The sequence below is a fragment of the Palaemon carinicauda genome, chromosome 17, assembly GCF_036898095.1.
Source record: "Palaemon carinicauda isolate YSFRI2023 chromosome 17, ASM3689809v2, whole genome shotgun sequence".
Taxonomy (NCBI): domain Eukaryota; kingdom Metazoa; phylum Arthropoda; class Malacostraca; order Decapoda; family Palaemonidae; genus Palaemon; species Palaemon carinicauda.
In genome coordinates this window covers 32,625,980-32,639,053 of record NC_090741.1, presented here as the reverse complement: position 1 = coordinate 32,639,053, position 13,074 = coordinate 32,625,980, and the positions used below count along the sequence as shown (strand labels likewise).

The window sequence follows — 13,074 nt, the reverse complement described above, 5'->3', positions numbered from 1 at the left end:
ACTTTTGTATTCATTATCTTCATCACTTGCACCTCCATGAGTACATCTCCCAGCTCCCCTCTCAATTTCAGTATTCAATAGTTTAAAATATTCTCTCCATCTCTTATTCATCCCTATGCAATATATTTCCATCTTGAGAGCTGCCAGTTGCCCCAAATCCTCTGAATTTTCTAAAGTTTGAATCTTAGATAACCTTTTCTCCATCCCTTGTTCCTAGACTTAGTTGTTCTACTGCTGTCCCAGTAACTACCTACTTTACTCCTAAAATCTTTCATTTTTTTCTGTACCATTCCTCTGCACCCTATGCAATACCTTACTATCCTCTGCACCCTATGCAATACCTTACTATCCAGTCCTTAAATGCCTCATTTTCTTTTATCAGACTTGCACCTTTCTGGTCCTCCCCACAACTTTTCTTTCAACACCACATTCACTGGTTCTTCTCACTAACCCTGTTTCCACTAAACCTTTTTCTTACCCACCCATATTTTCCACTGTTCATAAGTTACACCTTTCCAGTTCTCTTAAATTCCTTACTTTTCTCCTATAAGATGCCAAACTAATACTAAATCAGCCGTTCTCTGGTTTTCTACTTTAAAATCCATTATTTCCAGTATGTTTAACACATGCTTCCCCCAAAATCACTTCACTAGTCATCACGCTGTCAGCTGTTTTTACCAGGATATAATCTATTTGGCTTTGCACTCATCCACTTTCATAATACAGTATATCAGGTGCTTATCAAACTTCTTAAACCAGGTGTTCATAAATGCCAATTCAAAACTGCCCTCTCTAATATATACTCTTCACATTCATTTCTAATTCCAAACCAATGGCCTTCATTGACTTCATCCACTCTTCACTGCCATTATGTGTTCCTATGATTAGCTTCTCAGTTCAAATAGCTGCCTCAAATTCTTGCCTAAATTACTTTTGTTCTTGGCAACCCATCCGAGGGCAATATACTGAAATTAAATTTACTATTGAATCTCCTATTACCATTGGAATCTTTAAAAACCTATAATTTATTCTCTACCACATCTTCCTTCCAGTTATGACTTTGAGGCCCAAGTCCATTTCTTACCTCTCATGACCCCCTGTAATAAGTTTATACCTATTTCCTTCCATCTTATCTACTGCAAACAGGATATCAATCCACCTCTCCTTTACATCCACTATCTCCAACTTTAATGTTATCTTTAGCCACAGTTGTGACTCCTGCAATACCCCACATCCCAGTTAAGGGATCCTGACGTGCATAGTTTTAAGGGATGCCATAGCCGCATCCACATTTCTACCAGCGTCAGGCATGGCTTATAATTTGGAGAGGCTTTTACAATCACATGCCCTTGCAGTTATTAACTGCAGTTATTAGCAGAGGGCCTAACCTTTGATTGGTTAAATTGCAAGGCCTGCAGCAGTTTACACAGATTGGGAGTGAGCCTAGCCTTTTGCTTAAAACGCTATACAGTCTAATTTTATATTCGAAACTATAGGGGCACTTAGAACAGATCGCAGCAGCTTATTTTTCGACCTTTTGCTCGACCTTGACCTTCAACCTTAGATCATGTATTAATAGGCGTGGACTTTCATACAATAAAAAATGAACCAAGTTTGAAGTCTGAAAACTATGTCTAAACTTATGGCTGATAACTTAAATTGGACATGTTACTTTACCATGACCTTGAACTTACAAAATTTAAATGATTCAGCTTTTACCTCTTTTCATTACTAACGAGTATAATTGAGCCCAGGAAGGTGTTCACAAATAAATGTCAGGGGGTAAAATCACCTTTATACTTCATTAGCAGAGGTAGTAAATTATAAACTTGTTTCCACCAGTTATAAAAAGAGAAATGTAGTAAAAATAAAACTTACCATAATCAAAACAATGGTGATAACACTAAGACTAACTTAATTGCGAAGACTTATGGGAGCATAGAAAACGTGATTTTCCCATCTCATTTTCTATGGAGCCATTCGTATTAAGAAAAACACTAAATTGAGTATTTACCTGTATTTAGATACGCCAAAGTAAGACTATCCCTTGGTCTTTGCTCTGTAGCTCTTCGCTTGAGACATTACCTCTGATCCCATGTTCTGGAAAGCAGAAAATGTTTACATGTTAATCCCGTAGGAGGCTAATATTAATTATTCTAATTTATCGCTTGGTTTTTGGTTCATCGTAGCTCACAGCACTAATTTAACCTTACTGCCCTCTTGTTCATGCAAATAGAAAATTTTTCCCTATGCACGGTTAAGTGGGCTATTTTGGCATTCTAATTATGTAATTGATCACTTGGTTCAATTGTTCTTGTTCTGGCATAGCTTGCTACACTCACAATTCAACCGTTTCATAACAGAACAATGCAATATTAGTTAAAACATTGGAAATCTTATATTTAATAGGTCTTTGCAAATACAGAATTTTAAATCCCATACTACTGGCAGAAACCAAGTTTACAGATTTTAATAAAATATCAAATTTTACTGTCATCTCAGCACAGGCAACAGGAGCCTCTTTCAACCTGGTAGTTCAGAAGAACAACCGATAGGTGATGCTTCTGACAATTAAATACTGTATGCCATTATGACTGGTACACAGTAGCCTATAGCCTACTTCAACTTTGGAGGGTAATTGATGAAGAAACCTTGAGCAAACCAATAACTTTTCATTAATAGCAGTCGACCCAGTATAATAAACTACCAGATATCAAAAGCTTTGAAAACACCACAATACATTAAAAAAATTCTACAAACCATTTATTGCACTTCTCTAATTTTACCTTTAACATTAACTCAAATGATACTTTGTTCTAGCAGGCAGAATTTTTTTTTATCTATGCTTGAACACTGTGGGCCAGTATTTATGATAGTTGATGAATTTTTTTATTTTTACTTTCAAACATATCTTCCAAATTCAATTTGTCTTGAGGTAAGATCCAGAAAAAATATACTTTTGAGATTGTAAAATTGACAAAAAAAAAAAAAAAATTATATACAAACTTCACAAAGGAGTTAATACACTTAAAGGGGCAAATTCAAAGGGAGAATTTTAGCTTGTGCTTCAGCGTCTGTTCAAATGGATTGCTTCCATTTATTTTGAGAGAAAATATACAGTATCAAGATACTTGCCTAACCTTTCCATATTAGAATGAAATAAGATTTTGGTTATAATTTTGAAAACTAAAATGTTTAGAATAAAACATTGGGCCCTTTATTCAGCTCTTAACAACCATGACAGAAGTCCCGCCTACCAGTTATTTTCTAACTACTGGGTTGGCAGCAGTAAATATAACCCGGTACATAATTTCTAGCTAAATACATGAAACTTTCCTATTCCCTATTCTGTGTCAATTTATGCCCATGATTATTGCAGCAAACACCCATTTAGGAGTTTTTGTACCCCCTTATATATATAATTATAGGGGACCCCAGTGAGAAACTCGTGTTTGTTGGATGGGGGAAAAGCCCCCCCAAAAAAGGGATGATTTGCAGCAATGATCAGAAGTGAGAAAAAAAATCTAGAAAAACACTTGTTCATGTGTAGAAATAAATTATAAATTATTCACTTCACATCCTTTTTTTTTGCTCCAAGGCGGCCCGCTATGCTAAAAAAAAAAACATCCACATCACTGCTATGTTCTGGAAAATGGTATATATATGTGCTCACAAACTCCAAGGCTCACTGTTTCGGGGTTATTTTCTTTACTTTCACAAGTACAGCAATAGCTACACACTAATAATCCATTGGCGACATTAAATTTCGCTATTTCAAAGAAAACAGGATAATTTCAATAGGAAAAAAAGCCTTTTCTACAGTAAATAGTGTGCTTTCAACAAATTTGCCCTTTTATTTCCATTGCAAATGAGCCGTCTACCGTTATATGAATCCCCACTTCCAAATAGACACGGGTGGGACTCTGGGACTTGGGGTGTGCAAAAAAAAACAAAGGGAGATTATTTAACAAAGATTTGTAAAAGGCCACACAAACTAACAAACTCAACTAACCTAGTAGTTCCCATGTCACAGACCTGGCCGGGGGCAAGCCGCCCGGACCTCTACTCCCAGGTCACAAACTAAAAGCAAATCACAAATAATTAATTATGTAATGATAAATTCACAAAAATCCTTACCAGAATAGAACTTGGGACATTTACCGTTTTGAGGGATAACTCCGCTCTCATTTTTTTTTTTTCACAACACCAGTAGCAGCCTACAGTGATACTCTCCATGAAACTTGCTATTTTTTCGTGGATTACGCATCCCAGAGAATGTATGAAGAAAAGGTTATTTTTACCATTATCAATTTGCAAGTAAATTTTCCCCACCCAAAACCCCAGATTGCTGCAGGATATATCAAGGAATATCTTCATAATTTGCAATGGAAATGTAGGGAATCTTCAAAGAAAAGTTTTTCTATAAAGACCATTTCTTTAGATAAGATTTTTCACGTGTTCCATAATACTTGAAAGACTAAATAAAGTTTTTAAGTACTTACTTTACTTTTACTTTTACGGGTTTATTTCTCGCCCTCTATCAGACACTAAAGGTCTGTAAAGGAGGGCCTTGGTGTGTGAAAAAATAATTTCTTTCCAGTTAATATTTCGCTCTGTATCGTTATCAGTTATTTCGCTAGCATTTGTATTCAGGCTTAATAGTTTTCAGGTCACTATTATAACCCTTTCTAAAAAGATAAGTCTTCAGGTTTTTCTTGAAAGCTGCCACATTATTGCTATTCTTGACATCGAGTGGAAGGTCGTTAGTGTCTCTCGGTGCAGTATAACTGAACGTTCTTCCTCCTATTGCATGATTCACACTAGTTTCGAATAGTCTATGTGGGTCATCAGCATGTCTAACTCTTACAGCGGCGCTGGTAGCTTCAGGGTAGGGGACCAAGCAATCACGAAGATATTTAGGCTTATCACTTGTAAGAGCTTTGTGAGTCAACAAGCAAATTTTAAATTCAATTCTAGCCTTAACAGGTAACCAATGTAGATCGATTAATACAGGAGTTATTTTCTCCCTTAGTTTAATGCCTTTTATCAGTCTAGCCGCCCGGTTTTGCACATTTTGAAGCTTTCTTAGTAGTGTATTGGGCAATTTGTAGTACAGAGAATTGCAATAATCAAGCTTTGATATTACATGACTCATCACTAACATGTTTGTACTGCCCTCTTAAATACTTTCTAATAAATGCTATGTTTCTCAGGTGTTAGTTACACTTTCACTGTGTTCACAATTTGGTCCCTCATTGACAAATTGCAATCTATCAGTACACCCAAAATTTTCACAACAGGCACAATCCCAACATCAGCATCACCAATTTTTATACTTAGAATTAAGTGGTAATTCTTCAAAGCCACCTTTGCGCCAAAAAACACACATTCTGTTTTATCATCATTTAATTTGAGCTTTTTCCTCTGCATCCATGTTTTTATTTCAGTCATTATCTCATCGCTTTTCTTCTCTATCTTTTGTTGAAATTGAGAGGTAAAACTGAGTACCATGTGCATATAGTTTAAAGCCCACTTTTTGTTTTTTCAAGATGTGTGATAGCTCGATAGTATCTATGTTAAACAAGATAGGGCCCAGAACACTACCCTGTGGTACACCCTTCATAAGAATTCTCTCATTGGATCGGTTTCCAGAAACTTCTACAATAGTCTTCCTATTCACTAAGTAACTTCGAAAAATTTCAGTGGTTCCTCAGTCACTCCAATAGACTAAGTCGTCAAGTAAGTACTCGTGCACAAGAGTGTCAAAAGCAGCACTAAGATTTAACAATCAAAATTCCACACTTTACCTCATCAAGACGACCTATCATTCATTATTGAGCATAAGGTAGTTTCTGTAGAATGATTAGCTCTGTTGGCCGATTGATTTTCCGGGAATACCTCTAACTCATCAATATGCGCCCATAATTGCTCACTTATGACTTTCAATAAGCTTTGACATGTAGGATAAATTTGAAATGGGCCTATATGAATTTAGATCGTTTACGTAACATTTTCCTTTGTAAATTGGTTTCATCAACGCAGTTTTTTCACAGCTAGGAAAACAGGATTGTGATATACTTAGGTTAATTATGTTCAGGTAAATATTATATACAACTTGCTTGTTTGGAGCTTCACTTATTGAACTGTTTGGGAAAGGGTCGTTTCCACAATATGTATTCTTCATCTCTCATAACCTTTAACAAGTCGCACACATTTATTTCCTTAAATTTTATTAACTTCTTTCCCTCCTAAACTGGCATAGCTGACTGTCCTTCCAAGTGATTTTGGGGGAAACCTCTATAGATTTTATCAATTTTTTCATTGAAGAATACAGCAAATCTCTGCACAAACATTGTCAGGCAAGACATTTTTTCTTTAATCCCATCAAATCATCTAGGTTTTTGTGATCATCTAGGTTTTTGTGAAAGTCCTTCATGTTATTGGTTTTTTTACATTCGCCGTTGTAGAATTTTCTTTTTGTTTTTTCTAACAGGATGTTAGTCATTTCTGGCCTTATTATATAGATTTTTGGCTTGTGAGGATTTGGCTCTTTTCCATCTACCTTCCATCTTACGTCTGTGTCTTTTTGCCTTTAATAGCTCACTATTATGCCATCTAACATTTTCGCGTACAACTATTTGTTTGTTCTTTATGGGACATGGTATCGTACATTTTTACAAAATTGTCGTTGTATTTCTTGGTATAACACCCAACACATTCTCTGTCTACCATATGTTCACATTGTGTGTTCTCACAAGACATTTGCGCTACACTAGTTTCAATAAAATTCTCAGCATCAAAATTTTCCCGTTACCTATATGTGATCCATTTTTTAAATACTCTTGTGCAATTTATATTAACATCAAAAGTGATTAGTGTGTTTTTGAGATCTCAGTCTGGTTCCACTTCAAGGTTTTTTTATTAGGTCTGAGTCTTTTCCACATATGACCAAGTCGAGTGTATGACCACCTACTGACGTTGATACCGAAACACCGTATTAAATCAAACATCTCTAATACTTCCTTGAGTTCTTTAGTCTTATAATCGTTTTCATCATCTACCCAACAATTAAAGTCACCACCAATTAATGTATTTTTAATATCGTCCACCACACCCACTAAAATACTAAATTCTTCAATGAATTTCCTCATATTACTCCCTGGTGGTCTATATATTATATTCAATACCTTATTGTTTCTTGTCAGTTTTAAACAGATATATTCAAACGTTTCAAATACTATTTCATTCATGATAGAAACCCTAGAGAAGGTTTTCGATACAGACACCCCCCACTCCTCCAGTTTTGTCCTTTCTTGGTACGTGGTAGAAATCGTGAGTACACGGCGTCATTGTACTTTAATCTTGGAAAAGTATGTGATGGTAGTAAAGCAAAAACTGAAGGGGAAGGTGGAGGAAAAATGGCAATTTTAAAACATCCAGTTGCCGAAGGGAACTTCCATCTGGACGACATGGCTATCCTAACCAAAGATGAATTTTTCCTACATCAAAATACATTTGTTTAACACTAACAATTATCCCAAACCTATTTCAATCATTCCAATAAATCACTTACTACACTGTTTAATCTACCAAAAATCACTAGGTAATAACAGAGGTATTTAAAACTATGGGTGTATACATAGCTATCCTACCTATATTTGCATACTTTATAATTATCACCAAAATGGTAACCCATAAGGGAAACCCAATAAATCATTAGCGCTAATATATTAATTATTACGGTAACTTAAGATAACTTGCGATGATTAATGGAAAGTAGATAAAAGTTCTTGAAATTTAACCTACAATTAAGACTGGTACTTTGTATATTTTAAGGGGTTTCAAACGTAGTTTACGTCTAAGAAGTTGTCCATTACTTTATCCATTCTATAATTATCTAAAATCTGATTTTTATACATTTTATCCACACTATGGAAAAAACTCGTTTGGCCGTCTAATCACAAATGAAATTTACAAAAAATTTATGCAGTACGACTGCTGACCCAGCCTTAATTTCAACACATCCAGTTTGCTAACAAATCACAATCTAAGAAATTTAAATTTCCAAAATATAAAGGCAAAAAAAAAAAAAAAGAAAAACCAAATTAATAAATAACATTTTTACATACCTTTCACCTTTTTAGACACTTCACAGTCAAGAACAAAACAGTAAAAGGCCGTAAAAGAATATCTAAACTCTGTTGTTACTTCAACTGGAGGAAAAATCAAGGACGCCAGCATCCAGGACGTCAGAACCAATATCCTTGAAAAAATAAAAAAAAAAAAGATAAGTGGCGCCACCTATATTTAAGATTCCTAATGAAATAATTGAGCAGTACGCAAGAAAATCTATTTGCCTGATTATAAATAAAATCCACTGAATTTACTTCAATTAACATTGGCTAAATTAACAAGCAATTTTTTAGATGGACTCGTCAAAATTTCATTAATCTAACAATGGATAAAATATTTTCAGTTAAATGCTCCTCCGTCTACCTCTAATCTGTCAAACACTCCCCTGTCAAATGTTCCTTTGTAAAATTCTCCTCTGTTAAATGCTCCTTTGTCAAATGCTTCTCTGTTAAATGCCTCTCTGTCAAATGCTCCTCTGCCAATGCTTCTCAGTCAAATGCCTCTCTGTCAAATGTTTCTCTGTTAAATTCTCTTCGGTCAAATGCTCCTCTTCCAAACGCTCCCCTGTCAAAGTCTAATCTGTCAAACACTCCTCTGTCAAATGCTCTTTCGTCAAATTCTCCTCTGTCGAATGCTCCTTTGTCAAATGCTTCTCTGTCAAATGCCTCTATGTCAAATGTTTCTCTGTTAAATTCTCCTCGGTCAAATGCTCCTCTTCCAAACACTCCCCTGTCAAATGTTCCTCAGTCAAATTCTAATCTGTCAAACACTCCTCTGTCAAATGCTCTTTCGTCAAATTCTCCTCTGTCATAGGGTCCTTTGTCAAATGCTTCTCTGTCAAATGCCTCTCTGTCAAATGCTTCTCTGTCAAATTCTTCTTTTCAAATGCTTCTCTGTCACATGTGTTTCTGTCAAATGCACCTCTGTCAAACGCTTCCCTGTCAAATGCTCCTTTGTCAAATGCTTGTCTGTCAAATTCCAACCTATCAAACACTCCTTTGTCAAATTCTAATCTGTCAAACACTCCTCTGTCAAATTCTCCCCTGTCAAAATCTCCTCTGTCAAATGCCTCTCTGTCAAATGCTCCTCTACCAATGCTCCTCTGCCAAATTCTAATCTAGTAAACGCTCCTCTGTCAAACTCTAATCTGTCAAACACTCCCTTGTTAAATGTTCCTTTGTAAAATTCTCCTCTGTCAAATGCTCCTTTGTCAAATGCTTCTCTGTCAAATGTCTCTCTGCCAAATGCTTCTCTGTCAAATTCTCTTCTGTTAAATGCTCCTCTGTCAAATGCTCCTCTGCCAAACGCTACCCTGTCAAATGCTCCTCTGACAAATTCTAATCTGTCAAACACTCCTCTGTCAAATGCTCTTTCGTCAAATTCTCCTCTGTCAAATGCTCCTTTGTCAAATGCTTTTCTGTCAAATGCCTCTCTGTAAAATGCTTCTCTGTCAAATCCTTCTTTTCATATACTTCTCTGTCACATGCGTTTCTGTCAAATGCTCCTCTGTCAAACGCTCCCCTGTCAAATGCTCCTTTGTCAAATTCTAACCTGTCAAACACTCCTTTGTCAAATTCTAGTCTGTCAAACACTCATCTGTTGAATGCTCCCTTGTCAAAATCTCTTCTGTCAAATGCCTCTCTGTTAAATGCTCCTCTGCCAATGCTTCTCTGTCAAATGTGTCAAATACTCCGCTGTCAAATGCTCCTTTGTCAAAATCTCCGCTGTCAAATGCCTTTCTGTTAAATGCTCCTCTGCTAATGCTTCTCTGTCAAATGTGTCAAATACTCCGCTGTCAAATGCTCTTTTGTCAAAATCTCCTCTGTCAGATGCTCCTTTGTCAAAGGCTTCTCTGTCAAATGTTTCTCTGCCAAATGCTCCTTTGCCAATGTTTCTCTGTCAAATACCTCCCTGCCAAATGCTTCTCTGTCAAATTCTTCTTTTCAAATGCTCCTCTGTCAAATGTTCCTCTTTTAAACGCTCCTCTGTCAAATGCTCCTCTTCAAAAATGAAATAAGAGATAAGGTCCCTCTCTGTGACCGGAATCCTCCCACGGCGGGATTTCTAAACTTTGGCTGTGATTGAACTTGGAATAACTTGGAATAACTTGGAACTAGCTTCGAGTACTTAGAGGAAGGAGTCGTTAAATGTTTCTGGATCGTTGGAGCAGAAAGGCAATCCTGTTCAATGAATGCCGCATACGATGTAGGTTTCTTTTCGTGATGTCTCCTGACTATTTCCATTCATTTTGGTAAGAAATAAAGTTTATTTTTCTATTCTATAAAAAGCTCTGAGTAATTACCTGTCTCTGTAGCATTTAAGTGAGGATTATAAAAGATGGAGTTTGCATTCCGTCTCAAAATCATCGGCTTAAAGGAATTGATAAATACCATACGAGATTCCTTGAATTATTCGTTGAATAGTAAAATTCAAAGCCTTGGTTTTGTGCTGTGTTTTTCTCCTTTCTTTAATTTTCCCGTCAAATTGTGTACAAAGAGTAAGACTGAAGAGAACATTGCAAACTAAATGTAAAAGCCATTTTCGTTACCAAGTTTAAAATCTTGATGAATATCTTCATGGAGAGAGAGAGAGAGAGAGAGAGAGAGAGAGAGAGAGAGAGAGAGAGAGAGAGAGAGAGAGAGAGAGAGAGAGATGGGTCTTATCAATTTATCCATAATAAAGACAAATGGATTCTTCATATGTATGTCCTTTATTCCGTTAGCGTGACATATAAAGGTAATTTTGATTAGAATAGGTGGCTTATTACGTTTCATTTCAGTTGTTGTCTATTATTCACTTCTGTTATGAAAAATTAACACACACACACATTTATATATATATATATATATATATATATATATATATATATATATATATATATATATATATATATGTATATATATATATATATATATATATATATATATATATATATATATATATATATATTATATATATATATATATATATACATATATATATATATATATATATATATATATATATATATATATATATACATACATACATACATACATATATATATATATATATATATATATATATATATATATATATATATATATATATATTCAGTAAATAATTATAATATTCAACAGTTTGTTGTGGAAACTGAAAGTTCAGATGAGAATACACGTTATGTATCACCAGTGAATTACAGAGAATTTCCTGTATTTCCAGCGCGGCTGTAAACGGCTTCCAAACAGTAATTTGAAACATGGGATTATGACTAAAGGGAGAACACAATAATAAACATATTTGCCTTAAAAGGGATAAAATGTTTAAGTAAACATCAAAGTGAAACTTCCGGATTAGACACCTGTGGAGAGAATAGGGGAAGAGCGAATGGAAGGGGAAGGCAAAGATAAAGGGGAATAGGGGAATAGGAGATAAAACCGCAATAAAGAGAGGGGAGAGATGCGAGACGAAAGGAAGGGAAAATTGGGGAAAAATAGGAAAATGGAATATTTGGTTTTAAATGATAATAATAGTTGTTAAATGGTATGCATACATCAACTCATTTATGCATATATACTGTATTTATATATATATATATATATATATATATATATATATATATATATATATATATATATATATATATATATATATATACAGTATATGTATATATATATATATATATATATATATATATATATATATATATATATATATATATATATATATATATATGTATTTACATATACATACATACATACATATACTTCAAAGAGGACTTAATTGACTGCAGGTATAACGACATTAAATATATTACAGTAATTAAAATTTTCTCTGTACTATTGTCAAGTCCAATACGCCAGGGATCAGAATCAATTCGCTTTCTTTGAAATCCCCATTGAGGAAAAGGTGGGGGGGGGGGGGCGGTGTTGGTGAGGGTGGTTATCCCATTGTTGTAAGAGGGAGTTGGGTGGGGTGTTGGAATTAGGATCCATACTATTAACTTTTTATTCCATTCCAAGAATTTATATTTCTCATCAATGCGGTGATGGTGGCTGGGGCGGTTTGTTTAAATGTTTAAAGGCTACTCATGAATGGCAGGGGCAAGCGTCAGCGACGTTGCCTTAATTAGTAGGACAATGCCCCAGAGATTGACCACTCAAGCTAGGACCTAGGAGGGCCGAGCAATGGCTGCTGATGACTCAGCAGATAGACCTATAGATTCTTCCAGACAGCTCTTATCCTATTCCCAACTTTAGCCTAACATCCTTCCAGCTGACTTACAATCGATCCCAAATATCTAAATTGTTCCATCCGTTTTATAACATAGCCTCTACTTTTATGTAAGGCTATCCTATCCCTACCTTCATTACTGATCACTATAACCTTAGTCTTATCAGCGTATACCCTCAAGCCACCCCTCTCCAAAGTCTCTTATCACTATGCAAACCTTGTCTGTGAGTTTTCCTCAATATCAGCAGTAATCACCAAATCATCTGCATATAGCAACTCCCACAACTCTTCATTTCTGATCCCTTCACTCGGCACATCCAAGACCAACACAAATAAAAATGGGCTTAACGCTGACCCCTGGTGTACTCCAACACTATCTTCAAAGGTTTTTCTTTACCCAACAGCTGTTATTACTTGAAACCTTGCTCTTTCGTACGTCATCTCAACGATTCTAACAAACTTCTCCGGGATTTTCCCCTTCTTCAAGTACCAAAACATAAATTTTCTTAGTATTGTATCATAAGCCTTCTCTAAATCTACAAAAACACAGAAGAGCTTCTGGTTTCCCTCAATCCTCTTATCCTGTAGCTGCCTTAATATATATACAACACCCACAGTGCCTCTACCCCTCAGGAATCCATGCTGTTGTTTCCCAATCTTTACAGTCGCTTCCAATCTCTCATCTAGTAGCCTCTCAAAAACTTTCATACCATGCTCCGTTTAATTCTC

At 35.4% G+C, this 13,074-nt stretch overlaps 2 long non-coding RNA genes across 7 annotated transcripts in view; one reads left to right on the top strand and one right to left on the bottom strand.

The window, feature by feature from the left end:
- The window catches only part of LOC137656649 (uncharacterized), a 228,383-nt gene extending 220,117 nt beyond the window's left edge, over window positions 1-8,266 (bottom strand). For all 6 annotated transcript variants that reach the window (XR_011046996.1, XR_011046993.1, XR_011046991.1 and 3 more), the window contains exons 1-2: window positions 8,130-8,266; window positions 2,015-2,100 (exon numbers count right to left, since the gene is read on the bottom strand). This is a non-coding gene — a long non-coding RNA (uncharacterized lncRNA). The remainder of the gene's footprint in view (window positions 1-2,014; window positions 2,101-8,129) is intronic.
- The window catches only part of LOC137656650 (uncharacterized), a 116,118-nt gene that overhangs the window by 19,548 nt on the left and 83,496 nt on the right, over window positions 1-13,074 (top strand). The gene's annotated exons all lie outside the window — the stretch shown is intronic.